This window comes from Esox lucius, chromosome 4, assembly GCF_011004845.1.
Source record: "Esox lucius isolate fEsoLuc1 chromosome 4, fEsoLuc1.pri, whole genome shotgun sequence".
Taxonomy (NCBI): domain Eukaryota; kingdom Metazoa; phylum Chordata; class Actinopteri; order Esociformes; family Esocidae; genus Esox; species Esox lucius.
The window spans coordinates 2,689,273-2,703,970 of record NC_047572.1 but is presented as its reverse complement, the minus strand read 5'-3'; the positions used below and the strand labels follow the sequence as shown (position 1 = coordinate 2,703,970).

General features: G+C 38.1%; 1 long non-coding RNA gene across 2 annotated transcripts; it reads left to right on the top strand.

Moving 5' to 3' along the window:
• The first annotated feature begins 10,716 nt into the window (after nucleotides 1–10,716).
• Nucleotides 10,717–11,988, top strand: LOC105029025. 2 transcript variants are annotated; one of them, XR_829441.1, is made up of 3 exons: nucleotides 10,717–10,792; nucleotides 10,934–11,038; nucleotides 11,543–11,988. It is a non-coding gene; the product is annotated as an uncharacterized LOC105029025 (long non-coding RNA). The 2 variants fall into 2 exon arrangements; XR_004575645.1 differs by having other exon boundaries at nucleotides 10,723–10,792; nucleotides 10,926–11,038.
• Nucleotides 11,989–14,698: the final 2,710 nt, after the last annotated feature.

Below are 14,698 nucleotides of genomic sequence, written 5' to 3'. Positions count from 1 at the left end.
TTGTTAGGACATGCACAATCCTGGTATCTTTGGAAACAAGACACCTGGGAGATTATGAGGAAATAATCAGAATATATTTAGGAATGAGGGAGTTCTAAATACAGAAGATGAAACACAAAAGTTTCTAACCGTTTTTACTCATTTTTATGTTAATTAGGCTTTTTGAAAAACAAGCAATCATTCAATTATGGCTGTTCTAGCCTGAAAACACAACAAATGGCTTCCCAAACATGTCACCATCATCACCAAAAAATTTGAACTTGATACACATAAGAGTATGAGCTGGGCAGCTGTTTTAGTGTGTGGTGTCAATAGACGTTCCCAAGTGTCCCTAAACCTCTCCAAAGTGGCCTAATGTGATAATTGCTCTGTTTCAGCAGACTGGATGTGCCAAAAAATGTAAATATCAAAAAAAAAAAAAAAAAAATTTGTGCACATCTGCATATCACTGGAAAGCTTATTTCATTGGCTACAAGGCTAGCCAGGTTTCATATTAGCCAAATGCAAGTGAATACGATGTTTACCGTGCGTAAGCGAACAAGGCAATGTATTTTGTGCAAAAACATGTAGGCACTCTGTGGACATTTGACATTGCTATGTAGTCATACATGATCAGAAAACAATGCCGATAGTCTAGTTTTGTTCCTAAGAACCTAACGATTAATTTGATACCTAATATGAAGCTTTTGCTCAACCACAGACCAAATCGAAGCTTACCTTGTGAGAGGTATGGTATTTGTTGAAAACGGATTTTCCAATGAAGATGTTGACTCTCAGAGGTCTGGATCGATAATAGTAGCCCCCAGGCAGCCATATAAGATGTTATTCTGCTCGATGGAGTGTCTGGCTTCGATGTAAATCATTACTTTGACTAGTTTCATAAAAATTCGACGCTGAGACTAGGTAGCAGCCATCTTGTGTTGGTGTCGTGGGGGGGGGGGGTCATACATTGCTGCATGCCCATAAAAGGTAGTAAGACCTAGGACAGAGGTATTATACACGACCGGAAAGAGGAGATGCACAGCTTTCAGACAACATCTAGCTTTAGCGGATTGGTTAAACCGTTTTGAAACTACAGCCCATCTTCTAGTTTAGTATCCCAGATCTGGGGTACTTACGTTCAAGGGGCTAATGTGTTTTTCCAGCGTTCTTTTGGTGAAACTTTTTTCTTCAAAATTCCTTTGCATTTCTTCAAAGGTACATTCGCAATGCCTACATTTGCTGTAGGCAAAACCCACTCCTTCCTTGAAACCAGCAAGCTTGTGCTGCGCAAGTGTGTCACCACATACTGAAACTACAGCACCAAATATATCCATTTCACCATTCTGTGTTTGGATTTTGACACCATTATAAAGCCGCTGTAAGTCTTCAGTAATTCTTTGCAACACAACATCTACAACACAGTCATCAATATCCTTAGCATTTGCTATAGCAAGGAGTCGGATTGCAGCAAGCTTTGACCTAAACTTGGGGTCTATATTCTGCATTGCGACTATGTGCAGTGTTAATATGGCTTAACAGAGACTTCAACGTTAAGGCAACAAAAACAAAGCAAATCACACACCTCCAACAGGCCATGGTGTTGAAAAAGTACGTGCAGACGAATGATGATAGCGATTTTTTTTATCTAAATAAATCTACTAAAGTTAATATATAATTATACTTGTAAACGATAAGCAGAGCAAAGAAACAGTCACACTGTCAGCATTAGAAAACCGGAAGGAACAAGATATTCTGGCGGGCTAATGATCAGAGTGCTTTTTTTTTTGCAGGGGGAGACTTACAAAGTAATGCAATCTAAATGATATAAAACAGGTTTAAGAATTAACACCTATAATTTATATTTCAAACATACAAAAATAATGTATTTATATAATAGTATTTGCAGTTTCTAGCTAGTTAGTATTTGAAAAATGCTTCATACTTCCCCTCACTACTCCTGTGGTATCTTCTGTCAATTAGCAAAGCACGGTCAGCCGCAGTGGGTTGTTTTCTGCTGAGGTAATATATATTTTTAAAAGTAATTTAAACTATAGAAAAACATAATTTTCTTGAAATCGTTATAGTACAGTGATTGTTAAAGCTGCAGCCTGGTCGCAGCAATAATTTGGTCTCGTTAGCCAGCTGTATCCTATTTGTCTCATGCGCGAGTTTTTCTTAAGGCCACATTTTAAATAGTCTGATATCCCGCTTTCGTGTTTTATCTCTTGTTTGTAAAGCCACACAAAATTTTGTGCTACGGACACATCATCTGACATTTGAAAATAAGCGGGAGAACAAAGGTAAACAATTTAAAAATTTTCTCAGTTGCATGTCGGGAAATTTAAGTGCAGTATGACAGCTTGAGGCACTAACGTTATAGCGTAAGAGATCATGATGCGAGTCAAATATAACACACACACACAACATATATATTTACAGTATGTGGCACAACAATATATGCAGTTACACACAAGATCTGATGGATGTTTATTTATTTTTCAGCTTTGAGAATGTGTTAAATTTGTTATAATGACTACATCATGTTTAGGTGTTATCAAGCTACATAATAAATTAGTATTAAGTACAAAAAAAAGTGAGATCACTGTCCACATGATCAAAATGCTGACCATTTATATTAATTTAATTTCAATTGTCAGATTATTGTACATGCTGGCAGTGATAAAAAATTTTTTTTTACAGTTTTACATGGACAAGGGATAAAGTGACAAAACACAAATATTGACCTGTCAAGTTAAATGCTGGTAAATTGATAAGATGCAATGGGTAAAAAAAAAAGTATATATATATATATATATATATAATGTTTTATTAACTATTGGGTTGTCTTTATAGCTGCCAACATTGATGAGGCCTTGCTCCACACCCTCAGTCGTAATGATTTGAGAGACCTTTTTCCTGGGCCAGAACACTTTCTCAGGAGGAAACAAGTATGGACTCTTATTAGCCCAGAGGTAACGGTCAAATAATATCTAGCACAATAGACGTTGTTTCTCAATGGCTCTGTTGTTTAAGTCTTGTAAATATATATTTTTTTTAATCTGCTTTTTTAGGATGAGAATCCCACCTTACAAGATCAAGCTAGCCATAGTGAAACAAGAACTTTGTTTGCACTTAGAGGAACGCCTCCAATCAGCCCTCAGGAATTGACTCCTTTGTGGAAGAAAAGCCCAAAGAAGACCCTACAGCTTCCCAGTCCTCCAGAATATGTGGTTTATACAGACAGTGAGTTGGAGCAAGGCCGCAAGCATTACTTTGAAATGGCACACACTGGCAGAGGGCAGGAATGTGTCATGTCCAAAGAGCTGAGATGCAGGCTGGTGAGGAGCACCGTCACCAGCATGATTTCCATTTTGAGAGCAAGTCAGCAAGGAGAAGAGGTCCGCTACCCTCCTAAGCATGAAGTCACAGCAATGGCCAAAAGAATAGTGGAGTATTATCCCATGCTACAAGATAAAGACAAAACTATGAAACATGTAAGTGATGAAAATTTGTACTAGATTATTTATTGGACTTGCGTTTTAGCATCTGTTTATTTATTTTTGTCTGACATTCAGAACAAGTTCAAAGTTTTCATCTGTTTCGATCATTTTTATTTGTTTCGCTCAATGTGACTTTATTTACCACAGCTGAGTATTTACAACAATCTTCACAAGAGGCTGCATAATGTAAAGTCCCCACAAAAGAGACAGGGACCAACACCAGAGAGGGGCCAACCAAAGAAAAAGATTGACTTCTCATCAAGTGACAATGGAGAAGATAATGATGCGGTTCCAAGTGGTGGATCGACCGTTATCTTGCAAGAAACATTGGGGACCAATTCTGATGACGGCCACACTGCATGTAAATTGATTGCAATAAGGCTGGGCAATATTATGATTGTTAGTGATATTTTATATTACAGATATTTATATTTTTCTTTTCTGACTGGGTCTTGATATAATGTGATTAACTGATAACTGCTTTTTTTTTCATTACTGTGCGTGTGCTGAGGGTTAATATATTTATAATATTTTAAGAGGGTTTCATATTTTAATATATTTTGCACTTTTAACTGTCAATTTTTTTTTAAAGTCATTATTTAGCCAAAACAGACTTTTTAATGAGAAATGTTTTATGTTAATCTAAGAACCATGTAATTATTTAGAACTGTGTGTCCAATACCCACTTTACCCATTCTCCATTTTAGCAGACAGGGATAGCCTGGCAGTGCAGGCCAGGCATTATAAAACTCTGCAGGATATGTATAAAAAGCCCAATCCCAACCAAGATGCTGTCTCCCAAATCCTTGACCTTGAGTTTCAAGCAAGACGAGCCTTCATTGACAGTGATACCCTAAAAGAAGAAGAAAGGCCCACAAAGATCCTGGATGCTTATCCATGTTTCAAGGATCTTCGTAATGTATGCAATTAAATTATTTTGGCTCATTTACAAAGCAAGCATTGTTGCAGGCTTTAACACGTTTCCATAGGTGATGGATGAGCTGTGTCGGATCTTGGATAAGGGCAACAGCAAATTGATAGATGGGTTAAAGAAAAGATGGGAAGACTTCTGCGCCAGGGTGCAGTTTTATGCCGTTTGGAAGAAAGTGATGAAGCCACGCATGACCCTGGATGGAGGCAAGTACACTCTAGTACACTGTATTGCTGTTCTTGCTCAGACATGGGTGTAAATATGATTGTGTGGGTGTAACCCTGATTAAAGGGGTGATGAACAGAGAAATCAAATGTCCCTTGCGCTTTGACATCTAAGAGGTTATATCATACTATAAGAGTATCCTGTAAGTTTCAGAACTGAAAATTTCCTTGTTAGTCTAATAAAAGCTTGAATTGACACCAGGCTCAGCGAATGACAGGTTTTACAAAGTGTGGATCTATGAGGTCAAAGGGTATCTAATAGTGGTGGGAGAAAAAAAATCGATCCATCGATGCATCGCAATTCTCTCTCCAACGATCCCGGGTCGATTCTGAGAATTTCAAGAATCCATTCTGAGCTTAGTTTTTAACCAGATTTGCGATGACGCTGGGTTTGCTTTAGAAACACCCGTATTCTGCTTGCTTCCAATTCCTCACACACATACACCACTTGAACCTTCCGTAAAATAATCTTTCATAAAGTTTGGTAATCAAACATGTAAAGTCTTCATGAGTGAATCATTGAATCATTCATTCAAACTGATATTTTTATTTATTTTTATAATAAAATGTATTCAATATTAAAAAATTAGACTGCAGCAATCATAATTTTGTCGGAACCTCTAGTTAATTTATTTATTTTCTTTAGTTGTCTATTTAGAATCGGGGGAGAATCATGAATCAAAATAAAAAATTTACAATCAAAGAAATTGAAAATAATTGTAAAATAATTGTGAAGTAAAAGTTGTTTTGTTCTGTTGTAGTGGAATATGCCATAGCGCTATTCAGGGCACTCCCAACACTCTTTCTTTCTCCAACTGCACCACCTAGGAAGATGGGACATGCCAGTGAGGCATTGCTTCATGTCCTTCAGGTAAGAGTTTGTTCACATTTTGTCACATCAAACACAAATTTGTCAGATTTCTTTTATTTCTCTTTTCCCCCAGCCAACAGAAGACCCCTCCATGTACCTTCAGAAGAGATCACTCTCCAGCCCTGTTTTAATCTTCTATGGTTCCAACTGTCTTCTCGCTATTGGAACCACTCCCATCACCACATTTGCAAAGGAAGACCTCAGTGAAGGTCTCCTTTATTTGATGGCTTACCACTACACCCTTCATCTTACCTATCCCAAATGCGTGGCGGCACTCCTTTCTGTCATTCAGACCGAAATATTGCAGGACCCACTCCATGAGCAAGACGCCACAGTGTAATTCAAAAGAGCCATGGCAGAGTGGAAGGACTTTATTGGGCAGTAGAGGTGTTAATAATTTTCACACTGCCAGTAACATCTGAGGTGGGAGTGAATCATAGTTCTGTGTTAATGGAATGTAAGAAACAAATGGACACGTAAGTAACATTTTTATTATTCTTTTTAATCATTCTTATGGGGTGGGGGGGTGTTTTTTATCTACTGTAACACAAAGTACTTACTGATGTGGTGTTGTTGTTGTTGTTTTTCTCAACCATCTTTGCAACCAATTGTTCTGGAGTTCTATTTCAGTTCCAGTGACAGTTCCTTAGGCTAAAAAATGAATGTAATGCACTACTATACCATCATTTTTTTTCAGGTGTCAGGTAATCTTTCAATTGACAGTTCCCACAAAAATGAAAATGTTGGCATCATTTACTCACCCTCAAGTTGTTCCAAACCTCGATCAGAGAGTTGATGGCACCCATTGACTTCCATAGTAAATATAATTGCAGTCAATGGGTGCCATCAACTCTGATTGCCAACATTCTTCACAATATCTTCTTTTGTGTTTACCATAAGAATGAAACTCACACAGGTTTGGGACAACTTGAGGGTGAGTAAATTATGCCAGCATTTACATTTTTGGTGTAACCCACTGTGTTTAATGAACAATTGTATTTGTTTATTTATTTTTTGTGGTTGTTGCAATACTTAAGTGAAGTTTAAGAAATCACTTTTTGAGAAGGAGCAAGTAATGGAGTGTTGCATACAAACTTGAAATATTGAATAAATAATTGTTGGCTGTACTAATTCTGCATGGTCTTGATTTCAGTTTTTGTTTTAAGTAATCTTGGTTTAAGTCTAAATGCTTTGTCTCATTTTAAGACTGAAAAGCTAATTTGGACAATTCTTAAATTAAGAAGAATTCTCTTGTTTAGTGGCTCTGGTTTTAAGATCTTTTCTCACAAATTAAGAGAAGAAAAAGCTTAAAGAATTTGCAAGCTAGTTTTAAGTTATTTTTAACTAAATGCAACGCTTAAAAAATTATTTGCAAGCTAGTTTTAAGTTATTTTTGACTAAATACACTGCTTGGAATAAGTATTTTACTACTTCTTTCAAGAGATTTTACACTTTTCTGAAGCCTAGATATTGTTTCTTATTTCAAGAAATCTTACTAAGTGTAATTATCTTACTGCACTGGCAGATAATTTGACTTGTTTTTAGTCTGTATCTTCTAAAATCATGCATTTATTTCTTATATTTAGACAGTTCATTTTTGCAGTGTGGATGCCAGATCGGATAAGTCTTTGTCTTGTTGCAGAATGGGTATAGACAACAGACATCGTTATACTGAATATTCTCCCCTTCTTGGGCTGTAAACTTCAAATGAATTGTGTTGGTACGACCACCGAAAAAAGCATCCCAAGGGTCAAGGTGCTCTGCAGCGTCAAAGGTCTTCAAGAATGCTTGTGTTTTTAAGCTGATTCCATTCACACTCCCATATGTACTGAAAATGTGTGTTGTGTTGTTCCTTTAACGCTTCAAACTTTGCCAGCCATTGCTGGTACATCAGCCCGTACTGCATCTTTGTCACTGGGTTGGTACTTGTTGAACTATGAAACTTTGGGTGGCCGAGCAAGAAACAGCCTAGAAAGTCATACTATGTTAATGGGTACACTGAACGCGATGGTGTACACACACCATCACGTTCAGCGTATCCGTCAACATAGAAACAGAACACCTAGCCACCCAACATAGTATGCCCCAATTTTCATTTCACCTCGATTCACAGTATGCTGTGTTGATATATTCTCATCAAAGGCCAGATATTCAAACCATTGGATTGAGCTGTTTGAGAACATCTTCTGACAATAATTGTAGTTGTCTGAGGGGACCAATGCAATTGTGTCCTTGGTGAAGAATCTGTTGCAGAACACTTTCATGCAAGCTGAAGCAATCGTAATTGATCGGAAGGGGTCAACACCACCATATTCCAGAAAATGTAGTCTGTATCGCATACAACCCTCTCTCCAGATGACCACATCATTCACGCAGTAAGCCTTTATTTCATCCTGCAAGACAAAGGTCTTTAGAAACTGTCTTGTACCATTGCAATAACTCTTCTTTTTCTTTAGCCATCATGGTATTCACATCGTAGTAATGTAGTTCTGGATGGGTGCCAACATAGTTCTCATTCTCTTTCATGTTTTACTTGAAAGGAAAGTAGCCTTTTTTCGAGTCCCTAAAACCCATAGCATGTGGCAAAGCTGCCAGCTTCATCGGTAGGAAACGGTGACTATCAATGTATCTCTGATTGAATGTGCTGTCTGTAAAAATCATGAGCAACCAATATTTTTGTTAGCAAGGTTTTGCATCAAGATGTAACCATCAAAACCTTTCGAGTTGTGTGCTATAAATGTGTAGTCACTGTATTTCGGCCAACTTTTGGAAAATAACTGCGACACAACCACCTCCCGCCGAACACCACATCTTGATATTAAAGGTTATTGTACACACAAAATATGTAGTATGTAAACCGTCCACAGGATTGGCAATTGTCTCAAAATCTGAAAACATTTAGTGCTCACTGGGTTCTTCGGGTTTAGAGGGTTTTATGATACATTGATGGTTCATTTCAACAGTCAGATCCACATTACAATTGGTACACATGTTAACTGTGCACTTGTGCTGTTTATAGTTGGTGATACTAACATTGTATTGATAGCCACAATCGATACAGTATTTCTTATGGTCACACCTACTAACCCAACGACCTGCAACTTTGTGGAACTTCAAGCATTTATGATGGCGGTAACAAAAGTCAGAATAACATATTCGCTTACAATCTGGGCACTGCTTTGTGTTTTCTGAGGCTGGTTCTGACAATCTGTATGAAGACACACGCTGCAGCTATTTTTACAACCATGATCACTGCTGGTGTTGAAACCTGTATAACACCAATCACGGACATATGATACCCCCAGAAAACCTTTAAGATTCGTGATGCCATAAAAATACTTCTAGGAGAAAGTGTATGTTGTATGTTTCTTGAAATCTGAAAATGATCGTGTCAAACAAAAATCTTGGAGAAGCCTAAAACGTATCTCCGCTTTTAGGAATAAAAGAAACAAGAACATTGATTAGGATTTATTTCAACGAGCTGGTCAAAATGAGCAAACATTAGCTAGCTAAGTTATGTCCGAGCAGACATTCCTTGATTCCATTCGCTGCTGGAAAATATTGTAACAACCTAGCTAACATTTGTTGTGTTGACTGCAAAAGACAAAGAAAAAATAACATGCGTTGTGGGTTGGTAGACCAAACATAATGTATAAGCAACTATTGCGCGGAATAATTAATTGCACCACCTTTTTAGCTACATTTAGCCTTGTGCAAGTTGGTCAAAACACACACATATTATTTATCCCCTAGTAACGAGCTACTACCGAATCTCTGAAATAGGGCAACGTATAGTCCAGATGACATTGTGATCAGTTTAGCTATTTATGTTTATTCTGTTTTCCGTAGTTATGACATAATTATGTTTTCCTTCAACTTCAACCCCATCAAAATGAATGTCGGTGTTCATTGCACCAGGATAAACAATTGGAAGTGGCTCTGCTTCAGACTGGTCAGTATACTCATAGATAGTGTCAGATCCTAATGGATTCATACTTGTTTGGAAACTGTTGTTGTTGAGCCCCCACAAAAATACCTACATCTTCAAAACTAAAGGGATATGGAGAAGTTTGACAGAGGGAAACAAGGATAAATGCCTTGGGAAAAGCTGAGTGTGATTTGGTTGTATTGTTTTCTGTTTGTTCTTGATTTCTGTTTATTGCAGCTTACTTTCATTTTTTATCATATATACTTTGTTCCTGTAGTTTGACATCCATGAGCCTGATAGAAGATGAACCCAATGTGAATGAGGACCAATTAAATTATGTCATGAACAGTGTGTAAGTGAATTTCTTCTCCTGCTTCAGATTCTTTTTTAAATTTGAGAATATTTAATGGAGAATAATCTTTCTTGTCTGTAGCATTGACTGGGCAGATGGAGCACCACCTGATGAAAGTCAAACTATTGTTGAAAACATTGTTTTTATCATTGATGACACTGCTTTATACTTCTTCTCTTATGGCTAAGTAGAATGGGGGGAGCTCTTCCCACCAATAAAAATATTGAAAAACTGTCAGTCATTGGAATTGATGAGACTGTCCACGACTGCCCTGGGGAGGAGCAAGAAACAGATTACATGCCTGACCAGTGTGAAGTCCTCTGTGATGATGACCTAATTGGCCATCATGCTTACATTGCCTATGAAGACTGCCTGAAGAGCCTTGTAACCTTCATTACCCTACCAGTAGACAAGTGCATCCATTGGAACGCATAGACATCTAAGGAGTGTAGGGCCCTTCCCCCTTTTGACATCAAGATCAATCAAAGAGACACATAATGCATCAATTAGTTGTGAGTTGATAACCTCTAAGAGCCAAAGCATCAATACTTGTATGTTTTTACAATAAATATTTATTCTGAATTTTTGTATACAGGTTTTTCCAAATGGCCATACTGTATGGCTGTGGAACTCCCAACCAAAGTTTGGCATACAGCCTGGAGTCTTTATTTTAGCTGTGAACATTTTGCTGTCGGGGAACAACTATGCCAAAATGTCTCTTCTGTTTACACCGCGTTCCAAATTATTATGCAAATTGGAATTAAATGTCATAAACATTAAATATTTAGTTTTCCAATCAAACTCATCGATGGTATTGGGCTCTTTGGATCGCTGAAATCTATCTCAGACACCAGTGATCATTAGTTTGCCAGGTGAGCCCAATTAAAAACACACTACTTAAGAAGGATGTTCCACATTATTAAGCAGGCCACAGGTTTCAAGCAATATGGGAAAGAAAAAGGATCTCTCTGTTGCAGAAAAGCATTAAATAGTGCAATGAAAATGTAAGTGTGATCATCATACTGTAAAGAGATTTGTGGCTGATTCAGAGCACAGACTGGTTCGTGCAGATAAAGGAAGGTTACTGCCAGACACATTCATTGGATTAAGAGGGTAGCTGCTAAACTTGTACTATAGTCTTTCAGGCTGGCCAACAACCTGGGCAAGGAATTCTACTACTCTGGTCCAAAGACATTGTGAACCCCTTCTGGTGGTGCTGTAAGCAAGCTGAAACCTATAAACAGTTTCTGGTAAGATTTTGAAAGACAGGTTATCCTGTCCAGCTGATTTCTGTTCTGTTATTTTGTTACTTGAAAATATTTATGTTTAGCCTTTTATAGCATAGGAGCTGAGTTTGGGGAGGTAGAGAAGGGAGTGTGTTAGGGTGCTACTCTTTTATATCTGGCTTTCAGAAATTATGGTGTGGAATACTCCATGTTTCCAATGAAATCGGATGTATGACTTTTACTCAAATAAATATAGGTATGGTGACATGCCAACTACAATAATGTAACTATACAATACTTTGTGCTTGCCTCACAACCTTCCCTGTTATTTCTGGAAAAAAAAAAAATCTGCAGATCAACATCAGATCTGGAGTCCTTCCAAAACCAGATCCTAATGTATGCTGGAAAGAGATTTGCATTCTCTAGATAGCACTAGATACTGTTTATTATTAGAGGATTATCTTAGTCTGGGTGATTATAGCTTTAAAAATGTAATAAAGTGAAGAAATTAGAACATCCATACAACAGGTACAGACGACTGTACAAGAAGTCAAGGAGCTGGTGTGTGTATGCTGTGAAGGAGAAGACCTACAGCTACATCCCTGACCTACAGCGAAAAGTCTACCTGATTTCCGAGCCTTCAACTGCCAATCAACACCAACTGTAGAGATTCCTAGCCTTGCTGCTGACATCTTTCCAAACATTACCTGATTGTGAATAGAATTTGGAAGATACAGACCATAGAAAACAACCTAGCAATGTCTCAACATTGCCTCTGTACTTGTGCCTTGTAAATAAAATAAAGCCTTTATTTTCAAACACTAGTGCAGCATATATAAAGTTACCTAGAAAAAAAAAGTATATAACATTTTAATCTCAGGTGACCTGAAATCCCTTAAAGGCGAATGGGGAAGTATAGAGGAGAAGGAGAAGAAATGGTATTTAAAGGAGGCAGAACAGCTAAAAAAACAGATGGACCGATGTTTGAGGAGGTTAGGATCAAAAAGGTGGAACATCATATCAGGTCCTAATTACATTTTAAATAGTAAGGTAAAATAACCCTTCATCTCAGCTCCCATGTTTTAGATAGTAATTTGGATTAATGTGTTTCATTTGTAGTTTATTCAGATATTAATAGGTAAGACTTAAATGTCTATTGTAGCTTCAAGGTCAGGGATAGTCCCAGCAACTAAGCACCTATTGGCTTTTATATGAAGGTTCCATCCTGACAATGCTCAATAATAAACCTGAAAAGCAAAACTTCAAAAGCAGATTCAGTTTAACATTCACTTTTTTATGTCCCAAGGTGGCCTTTAAAAACTAAGTGCCCAATAAGTGAGCGCTTCAATTAAGTGTTAACAATTTAGAACCTCACATAAGGTGTTGTAGGAAGTATGATAATGAAGTACAATAAAATGAATGTAAACATTACGATAAAGCTCTGGAAAAAATTAAGGTTAGACCTAGGAGAGGCCTACCAGCCACAGTATCTGGCACCCACTGGGAAATCTTGTTGAGGATCACCAGGGCCGACCCTAGTCATAAGCAACATAAGCAGCCACTTAGGGCCCTCGACTGCCTGGGGGCCCAGACTGCTAGTAAGCCCCAGACTACTAAGGGAGAGAGGGCCCCAACATTTTTTTTTGCTTAGGCCCCCAGAAGGCTAGTGGCCGGCCCTGAGGATCGCTAATGATCTAGGGGTGCTTTAGCAAAGCTGGAAACAGGCAGATTCGGGTCTGTGAAGGACGCATGAATCAAGCCATGTACAAGGTTGTCCTGGAAGAAAACACGCTTGGACCACATTTTCATGGGCAGCTCAAGCTCCAGACCTGAACCTATTTGAAAACATTTATCATCAACTCTTTTGGCATGGTCAATATTTATTTATTGATTCCAATTACTTTTGAGTTACTACTGTGTATTTATATTCTTTGAGTTACTACTGTGCCCTTGTTTTTTTTATTGTCCATAGGTCTGAAGACAACCACGCAGATAAAGAGCAGGGCTAATCTAATTAAAGATGTTTAGGAACTTTTCAACACCGAATTTAGTATGTTTACATGCTCCTCACAGTGGCAAAAAACATTATGAACAAAATATTAAATTTGTGGTTTAGTATGTCCTCTTTGTTATCTATGCCATGTTACATTTTTATTCCTTGTTAGATTAATGTAGGGTAAAGGCTTGGTTCCCTTATCAAGCGTATGAAGAGGGGAAAATCCTTATCAATTATGTGGGCCATGCTATTTCCATCAAATGACCATCATCATTCGGCAATAATCAACTAAAACAGATTTTAGCCATGTCAGAAGACTTTTGAAATCGGTATCTGTGAACTACATTTCTCATTATATGTTTTTATTGTTATATTTTACAATAAGCAATTAAGTTGATACTTGAGATGTTTAAATAATAAATAGATTCTTATTTTACCAATTATTAATTACTTGTGAGGTTCAATTGCTGATTAATTATAAAAATATCTATACAAATTTGAAGCGTGTTTCCTGAAGGGTACATCTTGGCAAGCTATTTTGCTAGTTCACACAATGCCCAGAACAAAACCCCAGGTTGACCCTTGTCCAACCTGAGAAGCAGAAGGCTATATTTATTTGCCACATGTTGGAACCCTGGTTGTTGTTATGTTATGAGTAGGGTTGAACCACCTGGCTGCAATGAATCAGCTGTATTGTGAGGCAATCGCTTATACCACAGTGCCAAATGTGTGCCAAGATGTTTTTTTGTTGTAGATAAGTGCTGTTTTGATAAAAATATCTGTATCTCTCTCCTTTTTATTATTATTCCTGTAAGTTATGTTATTGACCTTTTTAAGTTTATTGCTGTAACTTTAATTGCACATTGTTCCAGCCCTTCCCCAATATGCTGAGTCTGGCAAGGACCCGCTGTTCCCCGGGGGACATCCAGTCTCCCTTGGCCTTGACAACAGCCAGCTCATCCCAGGTGGGCCTCCAGGGCCTCCCAGAACTCTTGTGCAATCCACAGTCTTTCTGCAACCGCTGTTTTTTTCCAGGTGTTCCACGAATATTCTAGATGTCTTTTTTTCTGGGTTAGGGATTGTCTGTCCTTCAGTGCCCCTCAAGGCTCAAATGTCCTTCAGTTCTGGGTTCAGATGGACCCACAACTGACACACTGTCCACAGCCATGCTAGTGTCAGGTGTGAGTCCTACATTTTCTTTGTATTAGTTTTGATCATAATAGTATGGTATGTTCAACGGAAATGTGTTGAAATTATGAATGCAACAAAAGGCAGATTTTCCTTACCGTTTGTACAGCCGTTTTCGGTTTACCAGTTAAATTATAAAAAATCGTGTGACTTTTGTTTACATTAGGCTATGCACCAATGTCTATATAATCAATCTGTCTACCTTTGACGTCCTCCGCCGGCGCGGAGCCGCTCATGCACCCCAGTCATCAGATCCCAATCTCCCTCATTCTGAGCACCTGTGTCCCTACCTGTGTCTGGTTAATGCCCCTATGGTTAATGCCGTCATTCATTACTGAGCCTTCTGTTTTCGCTATCGCCTAATGCTACTCTTGTATCGATTCCCGTGTTTTGACCATCACCCGCTTTGCTCCTCGACTCCGTCTCCAACCTTGTGATTCTGCATTTGTTTGTGTCTCGTGATTCTGACCCTAGCCTGTACGACTGTCCTTCGCCTTCGT